The sequence below is a fragment of the Danio rerio genome, chromosome 25 (genome assembly GCF_052040795.2).
Source record: "Danio rerio strain M-AB ecotype USA chromosome 25, GRCz13ab, whole genome shotgun sequence".
Classification (NCBI taxonomy): Eukaryota; Metazoa; Chordata; class Actinopteri; order Cypriniformes; family Danionidae; genus Danio; species Danio rerio.
In genome coordinates this window covers 18,412,419-18,432,785 of record NC_141045.1, presented here as the reverse complement: position 1 = coordinate 18,432,785, position 20,367 = coordinate 18,412,419, and the positions used below count along the sequence as shown (strand labels likewise).

The 20,367-nt window shown below is 36.4% G+C and overlaps 1 protein-coding gene and 1 long non-coding RNA gene across 3 annotated transcripts in view; one reads left to right on the top strand and one right to left on the bottom strand.

The window, feature by feature from the left end:
* ccnd2a (cyclin D2, a) overlaps positions 1 to 20,367 on the top strand; it is a 265,046-nt gene that overhangs the window by 33,900 nt on the left and 210,779 nt on the right. The gene's annotated exons all lie outside the window — the stretch shown is intronic.
* On the bottom strand, positions 7,256 to 13,084 carry LOC147837666 (uncharacterized). The gene is made up of 2 exons (XR_015526900.1): positions 9,917 to 13,084; positions 7,256 to 8,389 (listed from the first exon to the last, which is right to left on the bottom strand). It is a non-coding gene; the product is annotated as an uncharacterized LOC147837666 (long non-coding RNA).

The window sequence follows — 20,367 nt, the reverse complement described above, 5'->3', positions numbered from 1 at the left end:
GCAATGTGTTTGGAAAACATTGGGCCTCGTGGCTTTGCTCTCGCTCACACTAATCCGGGAGATATAAATGACTCCTGGCAGACAGACAAAGAAGTCTGCTTATACTTAAAGGCCATACGCTTTTATCGAAAGAAGGCCCTTACACACAAACTCTTACCCGGTGGCTTCTCTTGAAGAAATAGCAGAGCAGACATTTGGCAGCGTGAACCGATGAGATTCCTTTATTGCTTTAAAAGTATCACTGCCACCCTGAGGGGCCTTTTGGAGGATGACCACACTGGGCGGAGAAGGTCGAGAGAATGGAAAAGCACATAATAGCATGCCAGTGTGATTTCAAGGCCTTTCACATCTGTCATTGATAGATGCTGACACAAACACAAACAATCCCCAAATTACGCTACGTTGCTTCCTAGATGTTCCTAATAGGGATGCACTGACAAGAAAATAGAGAATTCTTCTTGCACTTGGCAGAAAAACTTAACTGAAAATGTTTTGTAATTATTCATTCATTCATTTTCTTTTCGGCTTAGTCCCTTTATTATTCTGGGGTCACCACAGCAAAATGAACCGCCAACTTATCCAGCATTTGTTTTTACGCAGTGGATGCCCTTCCAGCTGCAACCCATCACTGGGAAACTGTTTTGTAATTTTTAAGTATTATTTTATTAAATAATATAAAGTCACTTTGCCTTTAAGTTATCGGTTAAATTTTTAAAAAAGGCTACATTTTAAAAATTGCTGTTTTTAAAAAAGGGAATAAAACAACCACATTTTATTAACAGTAAAGGTTTATTGACAGTGAACTATTCGAGAGGTTTAATTTTGCCAATGTTGCCTTGTCAGCATTGTTGTGCTATTGCACTGAAGGTGTTGTAGTCAAGTTTGCTTTGCTTTTCTGGTGAGCATGTGGGGTTCATGCATAGATAAGTGTACGCTAACATGAGTGAGATATTAAGCTGTACTGACCTTTGACCATGACACAAGCACAAACTTATTGATGGTGTGCTCCTTTGAGGCACCGAAACAAACTGCACAAATCAGTGATACAAGTTGGTTTCATAGTGCAGCACTTTCCGCATCCAGTGTGAAAGCCATTTAAGACTGTGTAGTGCCTATGGCTTGAGGGAGAGTGCGACTAGTGTGCTGGGGCCGGTTGCACCAGCAGTGTGTAAGTTAAAACTTAGCCTAGTTGTGACTTAAAGGGACAATAAGTTACAACTTACACACTACTAAATGTTTTTGTGTTGCACCACTGGACTTAAATTAAACATAATAAAAATAAATTGTCCGTAGTGTATGAGTGTGTATGGATGTTTCCCAGAAATGGGTTGTGGCTGGAAGGGCATCCGCTGCGTAAAACATGTGCTGGATAAGTTTGCGGTTCATTCCACTGTGGCGACCCCGGATTAATAAAGGGACTAAGCTGTAAAAAAAATAAATGAATGAATTATATTTAGATGCATTAGTTGCAGAATTTTAAAGCAGTTTAAAACAATTTAAATTCTTTTTATTGGATATTTAGCCATTATGCTTGACTTTATGGAAAGATTATGACCTACTAACTATGGTTTGCCTTACAAATGTGCTTACAAATTTAGGCAAGGCAAGTTTATTTACATGTATTTACAAATCTAGCTAGTAGTTACTAAGCCCCTAGTGTAGACTTTAGCTTCCAGTTAAAGAAAGAACATGCGATCAGCTGGTGCAACCCTACCCAGAAAACTGCGCAACATAGCTTTATTATGGCTCATGATTTCATACTTTTTTTCTTTTCAAGTCAAAAAAGCAAAAAAGGGATTTTTTGCCAATTATTTTCTGTGTCTGTGTGCGTTGGCGTATTCCTAATTCATAGACATTTCTTGACAAACACAGATTTAAATCATAGATTTTGATTTGTTTGTTTGTCTGTTGTTGCAGTCTGGCTAATTATTGTAGCATTGTTCAAACAGCCAAGCAACCCTTTTCTGAAAAAGTCTAGTTTTCATTCATTCATTCATTCATTCATTCATTCATTCATTCATTCATTCATTCATTCATTCATTCATTCATTTTCTTTTTGGCTTAGTCCCTTTATTAATCTGGGGTCGCCACAGTCAGTAAAACCGCCAATTTATCCAGCAAATGTTTTACACGGTGGATGCCATTCCAGCTGAAACCCATTACTGGGAAACACCCATAAACTCCCATACACACACACACTACGGACAATTTAGCTCACCAATTTTACCTATAGCACATTTTTGGACTTTAGAGGAGACCCGTGAACACGAGGAGAACATGCAAACTCCACACAGAAATGCCAACTGACCCAGCCGGGGCTCAAACCAGCAACCTTCCTGCTGTGAAGCGACAGCGCTACCCACTGAGCCACCGCACCGCCTGTCTAGTTTTTCAAATGATCTTTATTTTTAAAATCCAAAGGTTATTTAATTTTAACCCACATGGTTAGCTTTTCTATTGTTTTACCTTATGTGAGGAGTGCACAGCAAAGGAAACCGGCCAAACAAAGCACAGTTTTCTCAATTTGTCTTGTTTCCTTCCATCATGGTTAATTTTGGGCCACTGCTGCTCAGTAACAATGCAGTGAAGAAAAGAGCAGATGTCATACTGCATGACATCAAACTCACCCCTGCGCACGCACATGTATCCATGAGGATTGATTTGTCGTCGCTTTGTTTTCTGAAGGCATCACACATTTGTAAAGACTATATTTTGTCATTTCACTCTCGTAAATAAACTAAAAAACTTTGGGTCTGCAATGTATGAACAAAAAAAGGCTGAAACTATTTTGAACGACTTTTCTAAGTGACTATTATTTGAAGCTAGGCTAGTCATGCTAAAAACATTCACTTACAATGGCTGTCATAAGTCATAGTTATAGATAAAGTCAAGGATTAAAAAAAGACTAATTTTCAACAGATGTGTTTGTCTGTGAAGAATGGTTTCTGGTTTCTCAAGAGGGTGTTTTTTTGTGCAAAATTTGATGTTTCTTGGACTGTGTTTGTGTGTTGTACCAGTCTCTAGGCAAAGCTGTATGATTCTTGGATGGGCCATGAGATGCTAAATTAAAATTAGACACATGTCTAGCCCTGTTTTCATGAATGTTCTGAATAAAGCCCCATTCTGTCAGACCCTATTGTGTTTATAGGACTCAGAGAAAAGTTCATTGCAATTGTGACACAAAATCGTGACACAAAATCTCAGCCCAAGTGCTATATAGTAGGCTTCCAGCAGTGTTTCCCATGCTACTCTAAACTGCTGCTGATTAAAGTGGGTAACGTTTAATAATAATAATAATGGGGTGACACGGTGGCTCAGTGGTTAGCACTGTTGTCTCACAGCATAAAGGTCACAGGTTCGAGTGTAGGCTGGGTCAGGTGGTATTTCTTTGTGGAGTTTACTTGTTCTCCCTGTGTTTGCATTGGTTTTCTCCAGGTGTTTTGGTTTTCTCCACAGTTCAAGGACATGCACTATAGGTGAATATAATAAACTAAATTGGCCATAGTGTATGTGTGTGAATGAGTGTGTATAGATGTTTCGCTAGATGTTTGCTTTGTACAACATATGCTGGATAAGTTGGTGATTCATTCTACTTTGGCGACCCCTGATGAATAAAGGGACTAAGTCGAAAGAAAATGAAAGATTGAATAGTAACAATCTTAACACAATTTATTTCTAGAGCACTTTCAAACAACCCCAATGGGTACCAAAGTGCTGTACATAAAATCACATAATACATGCAAACAAACAAGAAAACAAAATACATAAACTCACAACACATGACTAAAGCTACACAAGTCTTAAAGCTATTGAAAAACCTCCATCACATCGACATTTCAAGCGTGATCATGGAACTTGCAAATAGAATTGATCTTTGGAGCGAAGAGATCTCATGGGTTGGTGTATATTAATAAGCTCAGAAATATACTGAGAGACCAGGCCATGGAGGGAAATAAAAACATACAACAGAACTTGATACTGAATTTTAAAATAGATTGGTAGCCAGTGTAGGAAAACCAGTACAGGTGTGATAATAATAATAATAATAATAATAATGAAAATAATATCTCTTTATATAGAAAACACGAAGCAGGTATTTGCTGAAGTGAAAGAATAAAAAGAAACTGTAAAGTTATAAAAGTTTTAGAAAATTTACTGTACTTAACATTTTTTATGTACATAAACATTTTATTCTATTTGTAAACACTATTTTCAAGTGTAAGCAGGGCCGAATTAACCAATAGGAATTATGGGCACAAGCCCTGGGGACCGTGCGCATCTGGGTCCCCTGCGAGGTTGGAAAAAATGCAGGAGTGTCTAATTAGCCTAAGTGCAAATAGCACTTGTCATTGGAATAAGGTATTTGAACGATTTTTGCCCATCACTGTTTGATTGACCGAGACAACATAACTAAAGATCGTGATTTGACAGCAGAGTGAGAGGCTTGGCTCGTAAAGCACATGGTAACATGTTTTGATGCAATCAATAATCAATTCAGCCTCTGATGAACTCGTTCTTCTTTTTTCCCCATTAAATATCAAATTGGAAATACATTTATTTAATTAGAAAGAAAAGATTTTTGTTTAAAAATTAAAATGATGAAAATGCGATATAAAGTCACAAGTGGCTTGTGGGTATTTAATAAAGTTGTGCTTATTTCATATGTATATAAACAGCATCTAAATAAGGGTTTTAAATATTCTATAAACATATTATAGAATTATTATTAACATATTAATAAACATTTTATTTTCCACCTGGTGTTACTCGTTAGCGACATCCTAATATTACTAATCTGTATTTACAATGAATACCCTTTAAAATATATATTTTTGGCACTGCTTCAGTGAACTTGAACAAGTATACTAAAAACCCTTAATTTTAACTAGTTTTATTAGTATTTTTTTTAATCAAAGTGTGCTTTTAAACACTTTAAAAATATATAAAATCTTTGTAGATTATAAATATAAGTACTATATATCATTTATTTAAAAAAATACATTATAGATTAATTTTATTAAAAAATATTATATTATTCTTCAACTATAGGGGTGCAGCAGGGTAAGGGGCCTTACAAGACAATGTGCCCTGAAGCCTCTAAATTCCTAATCCGGGCCTGAGTGCAAGATTGAACTTAAATCAAAGCCATATCAAGCTGGTTAGCAAAGTTATGTTCCAAAAAAAAAAAAAAAAGAAACCTAGCCTATAATGTGTTTTATGGAATATTTTTAACTAATCAGTAGCTATGTTTTTTCTTTCTCTTATTTATTTTATTTTTGGCGCATGTACTTGTGTGTGATCGGAACACTAGTTTAATAGTGAATAATAGACTGTTGGGGTTGGGGTTAGGGTTAGTGTAAGTTGACATGTACTTGCAAGGTTTCTTATAGTCAGTTAAATGTCTGTTGAAGGAGCAGTATCAACAGATATTAAGCAGACCGTCAACTCATACTTAAATGCACCATCAAAATCAAGTGTTACCGCCAATCCAAATAGGTTTAATTATTAAAATAACTACATATTACTAAACAGATTTTTCATATGTAGTTTCAAGGGGGAAAAAATCTGGTGTTCAGTGTTCATAGGTCAGCGTTTATCATAGAATTCAAAGACAAACTCTTCCTAGAGTGATGAGAACTCTGACTGCGTAACTGCTGGCCCAGCTGTCTTCATTTCTCAAGACGCCTTTTCCTCTACCGCTCGCATATGACAGTGTTGAAGGCTTTCAGTGAAATCCTGCCCGGACCAAGAGAGCCGTGTCCCACCCAAACACTAACCTGGTGGTGACAGAAGAGGCAAGACTTCACACCTCGTGCTGTCCCAATGGGGAAACAGTTCTCACTCTTGTGAATTAGGCACAGATGCGGTTCATCTGGCCTAAAAACCTTCTTATATTTCACATTGGCGAAGAGACACTTCCTTCCTTTTCCTCAGCTTATTTTTTCCCCCACTTGCTCCTCTGTACCCTTAAACTGAAAGCTACAAATATATGGCAACTTTATGCTTTTAGGATACAATGTTAAAGGCCCTGGAATTCTCCTTTTCGGTCTTTGAAAATGGAATGATAACTTTAGCAAACAACCTCAAGTTGTCCCTAATGGTGAAAGCAGCGTTTAGAGTAAAGGGTTAGTTCATCAAAAATGAAAATTCTGTTATTTATTAGGCCCACTCACTCTCATGTTGTTCCAATTTCCTGAAACCCCTTTTCCCTTCCTCATCAGGGTGGGCAATAACTACGGGCAGTGCAATGTAGTGTTGTCACGATACTGGAATTCAGTACCAATCGATTCTGACGTTTAAAAAAAACTTCCATTTCCTGCTAACATTTAAGCGTTGTGTAGCACGTTCTTAAACAGCGCTGATTTGCCATTGTGTTCAAATGCTCAGCATAAATGACTGTGATTGGCTGTGAAGGTAATCAGTTCACCAAACTCATCGCTGTTTACTAAGTTTAACCACAGATACAGGGACACTGGAAGGTTTCAAAGTCACATCGATCAGCTGATTTTTCTATAAGCTGACATACGAGCGATCCGCTGATAAACACTCAGTGTCCCTGGATCTGTGGTTACACTCAGTAAACAGCAGTGAGTTCTGGGAACTGATGACCTTCATTTCTGTTGAGCATTACTGTTTAAGAACGTACTCAGTAGCACTCAAATATTAGCAGGAAATGGACATTTTTTAAATTTCATTATAAATTAGTACTGAATTCTAGTATCGTGCAACCCTAGTATAATGTATTGCCATTAGACTGAGCAGCAGAACATGCAAGTGTCATAAAAACACATCCTTACTTAAAGGGGATAACATTGGCAAACAAAGTCTTTTTTGCCTATTTTTTGTTTTGCGCACAAAAGTGCTCTTGGTTCTTCGTAGGATTACAGTTTGAACCACTGAGGTCACATTAAATGTTTTGACAACGTTTTTGGTTCATTTTCTGGACATATCAGGACCATTGGTGTCTATGGAGGATGAGGGAGCTCTCAAATTTCATTCAAATATTATTATAGCATTAAATTTATGTCTGGGAATTGGAACAAAATGAGGATGAGTAATCAATGAAAGAATTGTTATTTTTAAGTCAACTTATTCTTTAATACAGGGTTACCAAAAGTTGCTCTTGGAGAGTGGTATGAGTTTGGTTCCAACTCAGGCCTGGATTGGCTAATCGGGAAGACCGGGAGAATTCCCGGTGGGCCAGTCCATTTTTTTTGGCTGCGAGGGCCGGTGTCCCTAGTTGCCTGCACTCTCAGCAATCAAACTTTTTTCATTTATTTATATATTTATTTATTTTACCTTAGCCTCACTGTTTTATTCATTATTTTATTGCAGCTTGACTCTTTTTATTCATTTTCTCGTAGCCCCATGAACAGAGTGCAGCCTGCAGGTTAATGATGACGTAATTGTCATTGTCTCCCCAACAGCGGCACCTTGCCTCTCAGCAAAATCAGATACGCGAGAGATGAAAAACTGATAATAAAAAGAGCAAAGATGGCGCTAAATAGGTCACGATTAAAGAGCTGAATATATTTTTCGTTAAAACCAGTGCCAGTGAACGTCTACTAAACATTTTCTTGTTATGTAGCTCTTCAGCAGCAGCAGCCAGTTAACAATGAAGATCCAGGCTCCATAATGGTACCAAGTTACAGTCACGAGCCCAACACACTAAAATAGGCAGGTAGGATTGTCATTGGGTGAATATAAGATAAATAGTCCTTATGTGGTTAGTCATGGAATAATGAAATGAAAATGAGAGTGGCCCTCTAACTGAAAAAAACAATAAATTAAACAAAATAATTGTGTGGAACCATACATTTTTTTTTACAGTGCACCATTTTGGATTTTTGCACAAGCTTCTTTATTCAGCACTCAAGGATGCATAATTGCACTTTAAATAATTATTATAGAAACTTCATTCATTTTCCTTCGGCCCAGTCTTTGATTTATCAGAGGTTGCCACAGCAGAATGAACCGCCAACTATTCCAGCATATGTTTTAATCAGCGGATGCCCTTTCAGCCGCAGCCCAACATTGGAAAACACCCATGCACACTCATTCATAGCCATCACTACGGCCAATTTAGTTTATTCAATTCCCCTATATCGCATGTCTTTGGATTGTGGGAGAAACCAGAGCACCCGGAGGAGAAACCCACGCCAACATGGGGTGAATATGCAAAGGTTATAAACATGCAAAGAAAAGACAACTGACCCAGCCGGGACTCGAACCAGAGACCTTGCTGTAAGGCGACAGTGCTAACAACTAAGCCACCGTGGCACCCCATTATAGAAACTGATTAGTAATATTATGTATTAGTACAATTATTTAAAAGAAGAATACAATCTATTAACAAAGAATCATAAGTAATGATTAATCTAAAATCACCCTCCTCAATTTATTGTTACAGCTGTTGTTATTTTTATTATTATCATTATTATTAGTATTATTACCAGCATGAGTATATTATAGTTATCAAATTACAGTAATAATCTATCATACATATCTTTAATATTATTCTTCCATGTGGAATTGTATAATTCATAATTAGCATTGATATAGTGTTTTCTTTTTTATTTATTCAGTTTTTATTATTATTATTCTTTTTTTTTTTTTTGGGCTTATTCTTGTTGCTTTGTTTGCTGAACTTTATTTTTCTTCTCTCTTATTGTTTCTTTTTTCTTCTACTCCTCCCCTTCCTTTTCTGTTTTTATTTTTTATTCTATTTTATTTATTTATTTTTATTATAAGTATTTTATTAATTTTTGTTTATTATCATTAGTTTATTTTCTCTTTTCCTCTATCTCCCCTTCAAACTCACTACTTACTACTATTATTATTTGTTATTATTATTATTATTTATTATTATTATTACTTGTCCTCTCCCTGATTTTCCCATCCTCCCCTCTCCTCGACACCTTTGTCATAAATGGTATTACTTTTATTTTTTGAAATCATTATTATTATTATTATTACTGTTCTGACTTGTCCTGTTATCTTTCCATTATCATTATTACAAGTATTTATACCATTATCATTATTAAGGTTGCAGTTGTTGTAGTAGTAGTAGTAGTAGTAGTTGTAGTTGAAGTAGTAGACAGTGTAATAGTATCGATTGTTATTGAGTAATTGTTACGGAGATTTTTGAAGTAGTAGTTCATGTAAGTAGTAGCAGAAGTAGTAATGGTGTGGTAGTTACAGTAGTAGTAGTAGTCGTTGTTGGTGTAGTAATATCAGTAGTAGATGTTGTTGATGTAGATGTAGTAGAAGTGATTGTAGTAGTAGTAGTAGTAGTGGTAATAGTAGTAGTAGTAGTAGTAGTAGTAGTAGTAGTAGTAGACGTTGTATTAGTTGTAGCAAACGCTATAGTAGTATCAGTAGTGGTAGTCGTTGTAGTAGTATCAGTATTAGTAGACATTGTAGTAGTAGTAGTCGTGGTTGTGGCTGTAGTAGAAGCAGTAGTAGTTGTAATATAAGTAACTTTTTGTAGTAGTAGTTTGTGTAGCACTTGTGATTTATTATTATTGTTGTCAGTTATTACTGTTGTCCTTTCTTTCTTTTTACTCTAATTTTTACTATCATACATTAATAAGCATTGTTGTTACTCCCTACCTCTGACTGGTTTCTTTCTATATGTTTTATCTATATCTGTGACACTTGCTTCATTTATTGACTGTTATTGTTCCTTATGTATGTACTCTGACCTGTCCACCAAGTTACCTTTACATGCATACACACACTCACACACACACACTCACGCACATACCAGTACATGACTATATTGTTGTTGTTTTTGTTTTGTTTTTGTTTCGTTGCTTTGTATTTGTTATTTGTTGACGTTTTCTTGTATTTGTATGATTTTTGCATATTCTAATAAAAAAAAAAAAAAAAAAAAAAAAAAAAAATCTAAAATCACTTAAAAACTCACATTTACAGCCATAAACGTGAAAAAGTAGTATTCACTTTTAAACTGTAGGGAAGGGCTACTGTTGCCTTTTTGCACATTTTTCCCCAATCCATTTTTATAGATTGTTTTTAGGGTTTTTGTAAACAAAAACAATGGTCCCAATGTATTTTAGGTTTTACATTTTTAATTTCTATAGCTTCAGTGAATCCAAAAGGAGCCACATATTAATAAAGAATGTTATGAAAGCTGTTTTACATTAAGTTATGATTGACTTACCTCTTGTTACAGTTATGAAATAGTTTGATAACAAGCAGGAAATGTTATTGGGCCAATGGCATTACCACATTGAAATAGTCTATACAATATAAACAAACATATAGAAAACATAAGCTATGATAGTTTCTTTATAATGATACTGGTAATATATATAATCCTTAAATGTAAAAAACACTCATGTAAAAACATGCAGGCTATACTGTGGATTATGTAAAGTGATGTTTACTTTTCAAGGATTTTCTAAAAGTTTAACAAGCCATAAATGGCTCTGGTATGCGTGCCTGTGTTTGGGATTCAGTTTGGTATATTAAACAAAGAAATATATTTTAATTCTAAAATAACTGACTGGATTGTGCTATTTGCTAACTAAACTGGTATTATAATTTAAATGTACAGGTGGTGGCAGCACAGAATGAAAAAATCTATGTGGAACTTTGACAGAAAAACCTCTTGTGTGTTAACCACATATAGGCCTATAGGCCACTGGATTCATTTATAGGCTTCAGGGTCAGATGCTACTTGCTAACATCTGTTTGTGCACCCTGAGGTGATCCAGGTCAAATCTAGAAATGCCTCGTGGTTTGAGAGCTGCATAGGTTCATGTCATACGCGTTATGTACTGACGCTCATTACATGAGAACATCAGCCACTAATGTAAACATTTTATTTCTGGATGATAAACAGAAAGATGTGTGTATGAAATTTGCGGCTAGGCAGCTGCAGAAACACGTCAGGAAGCCGAGCCGTAGCGTATCTGCCGCCTTTGGGTGAGGGATGAAACTCTATGAATCATCACCTGCGTCCCATCCAGCGCATAGCTAGCATGCTTTCCCACTTAGCCGCTGGTCAAATTTTTTTTTGGTATGGTGCTTGGTGCTGATCTTGCTACTTTTTCCTGAGTTTACACGTTCAAAAATGCTAACAGAGTCCTCGTCTGACCTTCTAGAGCCTCATAGTATGTTAACAAAATGGTTGCGGACCATCTGCTTTAGCCAGCAGCTTTGCTTTGAAGTATGTTAGCATAACGTCCCTGTGAAGTCAAAATTGGACTTTTGTAGCTTTGAGCCCCTGACAGCATCCAAAACACACACTCCCCTGCTATGTAGTGGATGAAACACTAAGGTGAATAAATGTATTATGTCATCATTAAAAACGGTTGTAGATGGCAGGGAGGGTCACAACATGGCAATTGTAGAACATACTTAGCAGTTATAAAAGTTATTACATAATCAATTCAGATAAGATTCACATCTTGTTAACATGTTAGCTTAATTTTAATGTTAGCTAATGTTAGCTAATGTTCTGTTATATGGTTAGTTAACTCAAAAATGAGAATTATGTTATAAATTACTCACCCCTATGTCATCATAAATCTCTGAGACACAGGTTGAGATATTTTAGCTTACATCTGAGAGCTCCCTCATCCTCCATAGAAACAAGGTTTCCAACTGGTTCAAAAAATTACCAAAAAACATCTTTAAAACAACCCACATGCTTTTGAGGATTTAATTAGTATATTATCAAACTATGAAAATATTTTTGTGAGCTCATAAAACAAAAAACAATATATTCAACAGTTTCTTCTCTTCATGTTCAACAGCACTATGCACTGATGTAAACCCACCTGAATACTGATTACTCATCTACACCATGGCCATGTTCATCGATGTAAACACAAGAAAACAAAATTAACATTATAGCAGACACTGTTAAAAGGTTACTCCCAGCCACTAGACTTTTCTGACAGGGTATTTGAGTGTCATGTACCGATGTACATGTATGTTGTGGGACTAACTATACAGGATTATAGGCTAAATAGTGAAATTTAGTGTTATTTTTATTATTCAATTTTCTTAAACATGATCGTAAAACATGTAAGCTGTTATGAATGTGTTGAAACATTCTTTTTTGCTATAATGATTCTTAAAAATGCTAAAAGAATACTCAAATTTGTGCTTCTCTTGACTTGGGTGTGCAGTCATATTGCTATTTTAGCTTTAGAGAAATGTTCTTACCCCTTAGTTTCGAGCGTGGTCCTGGAAAATCTCTGTTTTAAGAGCTATCAAGCTCTACCCCTTAGCCCTATATCTTCAAGCTGAAGAGAATTGAGGCTAGGTATGACGGCTAAGGAAGGTGTTGAATTGGGATTAGTCCTAAGTCCCACTCTGGTACTTTATAGATACTTTAAGTTACAGTGAATTAGAAATAGAAGCAGCTTTTTCTTATTTTGTATTTTAATAAAAAAAAAAAAAAAAAAAAAAAACTGAGGTCCAATTCTATTTTTGTACCCCTTCCCCTTGGCCCTTGAAACAAAGTGTGAAGGGAAAGTGCTACAAAATGTACCCCTAAGACATCATATGTCATTGCGATCTCTTGCTTCATATGAGATTGTCACTGCTGTAGCTATTCTAGTTGTGTTATTTTTTGGTGTTCATCTTCAGCAAATCATATCAAAAATATTGTGTTATCATAAGGATATAAGATGACAATAAGAACATAACTGTACTGTTTATTTGGCCATATTCATCTATGTAAACACAGGAAAACAGCATTAACAGACACTGTAAAAAGGTCAATCCCAGCCCCTAGACTTTTTTGCTTTTTTTAAAAGCATGACGGTAAAACACGAATGGTGCTATAAATGTATTAAAACGTGCTTGTTTAATGTAAAAATTCACAATAATGATAAAAACACTAATTTATGCATCTCCTGATTTCCATGTGCAGCCATTCTGTAGTTGTAGCTGGTATATCCTGTTTTTGTACCCCTTGGTTTCGAGTGTGGTCCTGAAAAGCTAAAGAGAATTGGGACACCCCTTCACTTGAGCGTACAATACAAGGGGGGTGGGGAAGGGATAAGGGGCAGAATTAGGATTTGGCCTGAGTGTACCAAAAAGTGACAAATAAAAAAAAAAAACATTAGTTGTTTGGAACCAATGCATTGGTTAAAAAAATAAAGAGACACGATTTAAAGAAACAAAATGATTGGAGAAATTCCACATTGATTACCAGAGAGAGACCTTTGTTGTTTTACTGGAGGATAAAGTTATGAGATTTTGACTAATATATATACAAGTGCTAATTTAAAATATAATGTTTGGGCTAAAAAAATTTTTATGCCAACTTTTAAAAATGTTTATTTGATAGGTACAAAACCTTAATGTTCTGTTTGATGAGGGAACTGCTCCTCATGGTGTTTTTGGGTTCATGTGATGAGAACCACACTTAGATAAGGCCACAGGCATTGCAGCTAATGTAAAGGCATCAATCTAAACAGTTTAGCTTCAGTTGAAGTTTTTTTTTCTTCTTCGTGTAAGTCTTCAGGCTTCTCGCTTAATTGCTCACACCCCCAGTTGGAATGCATTTATCTGTCATAACACTTTGCATCATATGTGTCCAATTAATGACTTTGACAACACCCCTAAAGCACAGAAGAAAGCAAGAAAACATAAACACCAATAAAACTGTAATGACTCTCTTTTTTTTCTTTTTCTCCCTCTCTCCCTAAACAGCGTTTGACTCCAAAAGAACAACAAAGCCTTTCACGTCAGCCTACGTCATTTGGTTAGATTAACTATACGGTGGTTTCGATTGAATGCTTTCCTTGATTCTACTCTTTGAATTAAGCTATATTTCCATTACGGCCAGCAATTTTGGGTTTCTCTACATCCAGCAGTACATATGTAGCTGCTTAATTTCGTCGTTTTGCCTATATAGTGCCAGTGCTCCTACAAAGCATGAGAAACGAAGCTTGCTTCAATCATGCGCTTGGCTACGGTTCCAGATGAATTTGAGCCATTCTTTTGTTTGTCATCTCATGAGAATATCACCCAAATGCTTGATTTTTTCTCTTACTAAAACCATTGTTTAAATTTGTTTATGGTTGCAAACTGGCTGGCTATTGTCAAAATGAACTCTGATTTTGTTTCAGAGTAGGACGTTGTTTATTAACCTTGAGAGTTGACAAACTCCAATACTCAAGGGGCGATAGCATTAACTCTGTGTTGATTCTTATTCAAGTACACTGTTGTGAAGGTTTCTTAGCAATATTCGCAAAATATTTATAGTAGATCGTTTAATAAAGTAAAACTTACAATAAAAGAAGACTATGTGTGAAGTGCTAACGTCCCTCTAAGATAAAACTTAAAGGCAAATGTATTCTTCTGCATCCAATGCACATTGTACACTGCAAGAAATGACTTTACACACTAAAGCCAAACTACATACATTTTTTCATTTCTGTCTCACCAATGTGAGATAGATGCAGAGATAGCAGAGGACACGGTTGCTCACGCCTTTTGGCTTCGTCCCTTACTGAATAGATTCTGAACAAACATATTTTACTGGTACTCCAATCCTTGCAGACCTTTTCTACCAGATGCTGAACTTGCCATCTTTGGCTTCTCACCAAAAAACATCTTCTTTCCCTCAAACAATGCAAGAGTCTTTAATGCAAGGCATGGTGGTGGCTGAAAGACTAGCGCTTAACAATTGGAAATCACCTTTACACCCCATTTTTTAGAACTGGATTTCTGACATGATATCTGTTATTCAGATGGAGAGACTCCGATTTTTAAAGACTAGCTCTATAAGAATATTTTTTGGTACTTGTGGTTAATTTCTTGATTTATTTGACAAATCTAAATCTCAGAAGCAATCCAGTGACCTTTCTGAGGTTTAAGCTATACCCACTTTAGTTTTGATTGTATGTTTTGTGACTGATGCATTTTTTGTCTCTTTTCCTTATTGCTGTCCTTGATATGTTTACAGTACAAGGCAATGTTTGTTCTTGTTCTGTCTGTATATACAGTTGAAGTCAGATTTAGTAGCCCCGTTTATTTTTTTCTCCAATTTCTGTTTAATATAGAGAAGATTTTTTTTAACACACTCCCAAACATAATAGTTTTAATAACTAATTTCTGATAGCTCATTAATTTTAGCTTTGCCATGATGACAGTAATATTTGATATATTTATATACCCTAAAATAAAGTAATTAAAAAAGGAAGTGACTTTACTTTAAAGATGAGAGTAAACCCATTGTCTTAAATGAAACTAGTTCATTTGCTCTTGCGACCACTGTTAAACTAAAATAAAGGAATAAGGAAAGTGAGTGAGAATTATGCACACAGTTTATTTGCTAAATAATTGTAAGAATTTTGCTCACAAACTAATCACCAAATCACTTTTACCATGCAAGTCCGTTGTAGTCTTTACATGGTCGCACACCCTTTGCCATACCAGCGACCACTCCCACTGCTCTTGACCCCATGCTCATCATCACTCGAATTGGTTTGAGAGGTGCACATCAGGGTCTGCATCATAAAAATGTAACTACATGTCGTGAGGGTGGGCCAATTCCCACTTCTTTATCCCCTGAATGAGTTTGAACAACTGCTACAGTAGCATCAAACACATTTCAGCATAAACCCAATACCCAAAGAAGCTCAGAAGAGTTGAACATGGGAGCCTCACACTACTAGCATTTTGGCAGTGTTATTGCTAAAGCAGCACAGACTGCAGAACTATTAATGTTCCCAATGTCGTCAGCTTTATGCATTGTATGTGGCATGGTGTACGCCGATTGCTTAATGCAGAAATATAAATTGGGCTTAAGAATGTAACCCTAATAAATGAGCATATAGGACGTATAGGTGGATTAACAAACACTGGGAAAGTATTTGGCAAAGACTTAGCATTTTTCATTAGTCCATAACATTTGCAATTACTACAGAAAGTCCTGTTATTAAAGTTGTACATTTCCGTATATCTCCTTGGGGACCGGGTTTTTGATAGATTTTTTCAGGTGATAAAGTTGCCGCAGTCTACAAAAGCCTGCTATCTGCGCTCCATTCACTGCCATCTAATTGGGTGTCACCGAACCGTAGAGCCAAATGCATTGAATTAGCGTCTGAAGTGCATTATTCTGTAATTTCCCCCTTTCTCCCAGGGCTTGGCTCTGGAGCAGATGGAGATATGGCTTCCTGTTATATAATCCCACTATTATAAATTTTGACTTCATTTGGGGTTTCCTGTGTGTGCACACGGGCTCCTGCACATTTCCCCGTTCTGTCCTTGTGCAAGGCCTAGCCTCCATCCAGCGAGCATGGCTACTGCAGTGTGCTGTCAAAGCAGACTACAGTAGATCAGCTTCCCAGATGCTTTCTTTCCTCCCCTGCTTTTTCCCTGTCTCATCTCTTCCTGCAGTCATTTCCCTCTGGCCAGACATAGCTATCTTGTCCTTACTAGCTTTCTCAGAATCGGGGAACAGAAGGCCCCATCAGCAGGCCAGCTGTTGTCTTGACGCATTCTCTCCTCTGAACGGGCCAGTTGAACTTCCTAAACTCCACTTAAGATAAAAAAAGTTCTTTCTTTCTTTCTTTCTTTCTTTGTTTTGGAACGAGGTCTGAAACACATGTTTGTCTCCATAAGGGAATTTTATTGTATGCTAGCTGTGGCATGTAAAACATACTTTAAGCTGTTTTGGAGAGCTGCTTCGTTCTCCTTGCTTTGCGTTGTGAACCATAAAGCTGTCAGCTGTTGGAATGGTGGGATATACCGAGGCGGACGTCTCTCAAGCTCCAGATTGTTCTTATTCCAGTGGCTGCTTTTCCAGTAAATGGCATAGTTAGATGTGTGGTGTGCTGAAGGGGTGCTCTGCTGGACGGGTACTGGAGATGTTATTTTTTCAGTGCATTCATTATGTATTTACAGAACAATGCACAAGAGGGCACTCTGGTGGCTTTTTGGCTCACGTGTTGCAAAACCCCCTTCAGTGACTAACTCTAGCAGTATTTCTGAATGACATGAAAATGACCTCTAATTTTATTAAGAATGTTTTCTATAGTCATCTTGTATGTCATTGTCACTCTTCAATTTAAGGCAGCGGTGTCAAATTTAGTTCCTCGAAGAACAAAGCCCTGCAGAGCTTAGTACCAACACCTGTAGGTTTCAAACAAGCCTGAAGAACTCATTTAGTTTAATTCAGGGTGTGTTTAATAAGGGTTAAAGTCATGATAAACTTTAAACTTGCTTTTCCTATCTTTATATGTAAATTGTAGTGCTTGTTATACATGATGTACATTATTATTTTGTAAAAATGAATTTGCCCTCATAATCTTTTATCAAGGCGAGGCAGTGGCGCAGTAGGTAGTGCTGTCGCCTCACAGTAAGAAGGTCGCTGGGTTGCTGGTTCGAACCTCTGCTCAGTTGGCGTTTCTGTGTGGGTTTCCTCCGGGTGCTCCGGTTTCCCCCACAGTCCAAAGACATGCGTTACAGGTGAATTGGGTAGGCTAAATTGTCCGTAGTGTGTGAATGTGTGTGTGGTTGTTTCCCAGAGATGGGTTGTGGCTGGAAGGGCATCTGCTGCGTAAAAAACTTGCTAAATAAGTTGGTGGTTCATTCCGCTGTGGTGACCCCAGATTAATAAAGGGACTAAGCCGACAAGAAAATGGATGAATGAATCTTTTATCAAACACCATAACTATACGTGCGTTCGACATGAAGTTTAGCTGCAGCTGGTGATCAACGAGATTAGCCAAGCGCAGGCGGGGGCGGAGTTGAAAACGGAGCCGTCAAGACGGACAGCTGGAAACTTCGGGACTCAAAGTTGCTGCAGTCATGATGACCGATCACATGGCGTCATCATAATTTTCTTTTTTTGTTCAAAACATGTACAAATAAAACAGAATACAGTCTTTACAAACTATAGTTCCTTTTTAAACAATAAGGGAGAATTATGAATAATTAAATAAATATATAAAATATATAAAATAAAATAAAATGCATATTTATATTATAATAATAAAACCATTTTATAATTATTTAATAAAATAGTTCTTTAACTTAATTTGTTAAGAGAGCTTTAGGGTGGCAGGATCAATGATGATGATTATTTTATTTCAAGTCTGTAAGACTTATTTAAGCTCATATTTAGGTTATTCACTAAAATATACACTAAAATATATAATTTAAATCATTCATGGAGATGAATGCAGTAAATAGTCTGTATAAAAAAAGGAAAAAAAAAACCTGTGCAAACAAGCTAACCTTTATAACCAGATTATTTAACAAAAGATGATTACTGCAGTAAAATATTTGTAGTCTTTTATTAAGCTAGATGTGTGCAAGATAGAGAGGGTGTGAAAAGTGAATTGTTTGTTTTGAAACTTTTGAATCGTTATTTGTCCAATTATAAACCCGAAATACACGTGTTTGTTATCATGTGGTGAACTCGGCCAATCGTGTAATATCGGTGTCCTCATCAGAGCTCCTGCAGTCGATCTTCAGAAGCTGCACGGTCTGAGTCTGCCGTCTGATCTCGTAGCGCTGTCGTGGTACTTTGATGGCGCAGCATCAATCCGGACAAGATTTCTAACCAGCATGCACCGATTTAAGACAGATTTCGATCGATCTGCGATCAAACGCACCTATTATCTACTCCTTGAAGCGTCTTTTCCTCACTTCTGGTCACATGGGATGCCTTTAGGGAGGGGCTATCAGGCTGTCCTTGTGTCAATCTTCCTTCCTTGTTTGCAATTACCATCTTCCAACAATCCAATCAGTTCCCAATTGAAGAAAACATGCACCATCCTACTTTTTTTTTTTGGTAACATTTTACAATAAAGTTGAATTAGTTGATGTTACTTAATGCATTTACTAGCATGAACAAATTATGAACAATACATTTATTACAGTATTTGTTAACATTAGTTAATAAAGATAGTTGTTCTTTGTTAGTTTGTTAACTCGGTGCATTAATTAATGTTAACAAGTTGTTGAACTATGTTTAATAAATGCTGTACTAGTATTGTTCATAAATAGTTCATATTAATAAACATAACTATGAAGCCTTTATTGTAAAGTGTGACCTTGTTTTTCTAATTTCGGGACCGTTTCAATTGGATGTACATCACGATATGGGGAAAAAAGGACAGTCTTAACTTTCATTTCATGGCAAATTGAAAGCTAAACTGTGTTTACCTAAAAATGAACATTCTGTCATGATTTGCTTTAGTTTTGCAGAATTTGTAGAAAAGTAGAATGTTTAAATAATGTGCTAGCTCATTTCTAGATCTTTAAAGCTTAAAAATCTACATAGGTTTATTTCGAAAACGTCCCCCTTTATACATTTTTAGAGATTGAGATTATGTAGCCAGAAGTACGCATGGCTGGATTTCGTCTTTAAACCGAATGCCACGAGGTGCCGCTTACTGCCATATGGGCGACTATTCTGCTTTCACCAGTTTCTCCAGTGGCTCAACCCGTACGCCAGCAGACTTGTGACGATGGGGTTTGAGTGTGACGAAGAACGGTTTCAGAAAGAAGGTACTTTAAAGAAAAAAAAAACTGTCGGTTGGGTTTAGGGGAGGAGGATGGTGGGTTAGTCGATTGGTCAGTCAGTCAGTTGACAGTGGCCTCTGGTGGTACATAAAAAGAGCAGAAATTTGAGATCTCAGAAAATGTACACAGCGGCCCCTGGTGGATTTGCAAAATCAAAAACTGCAAAAAAAAAAAGTAGCTCCTGGTATGTATTTAGCGCTCTACTGAAATGTATGTAGAGGTACGTTTTCAGAATGAGCCTGGGTTGTCAAAAATGGTGCAAAAGCAGCAAAAAAGTATCAAAAGAGCACACTGTACATTCAAAACAAAAGTTTATTTTCAGGAAAGTGAACAACCTTTTCTTTCTCTTTTTTAAGAACCTTTTAATAATCAACATAATCATTTTCAATCTTAACAAGGCTTTTGGAATGGGAAGGGCTGTGTGTTTAATGTTTGCCATGGAACCAAAGATGAAATAAAGATGTTTTCTCTAGATCTTATAGCATTGTGTGACTAACAGTTCATCAATTTCAAAAGTTGTTCAGTTCTTTTTCATGTGAAATGAACCAGATCAGTCAGATTTGTGAAATGAATCATTCTGGTTCTGGCTCAATACTGGCTATGTTCCGTTTTGAAGGACTCATCTTCATTCCCTAATCATTTCGTAGAGTAAGAGCTTCAAAGTAATGAGAGAAAAATACTGTTTCTTGGAACTCATTTTCATGTTCTTGTGTCATCACATCACAAATTAAACATGCTGAAAAAACCTTGAGTGAAAAGTGTCTTTCATTCTGAAGGAAAGAATTTTTAAACTCTTTGTTTTGGATAAAACATTCAATATGGTGACCTTGATTAGTCCCACTT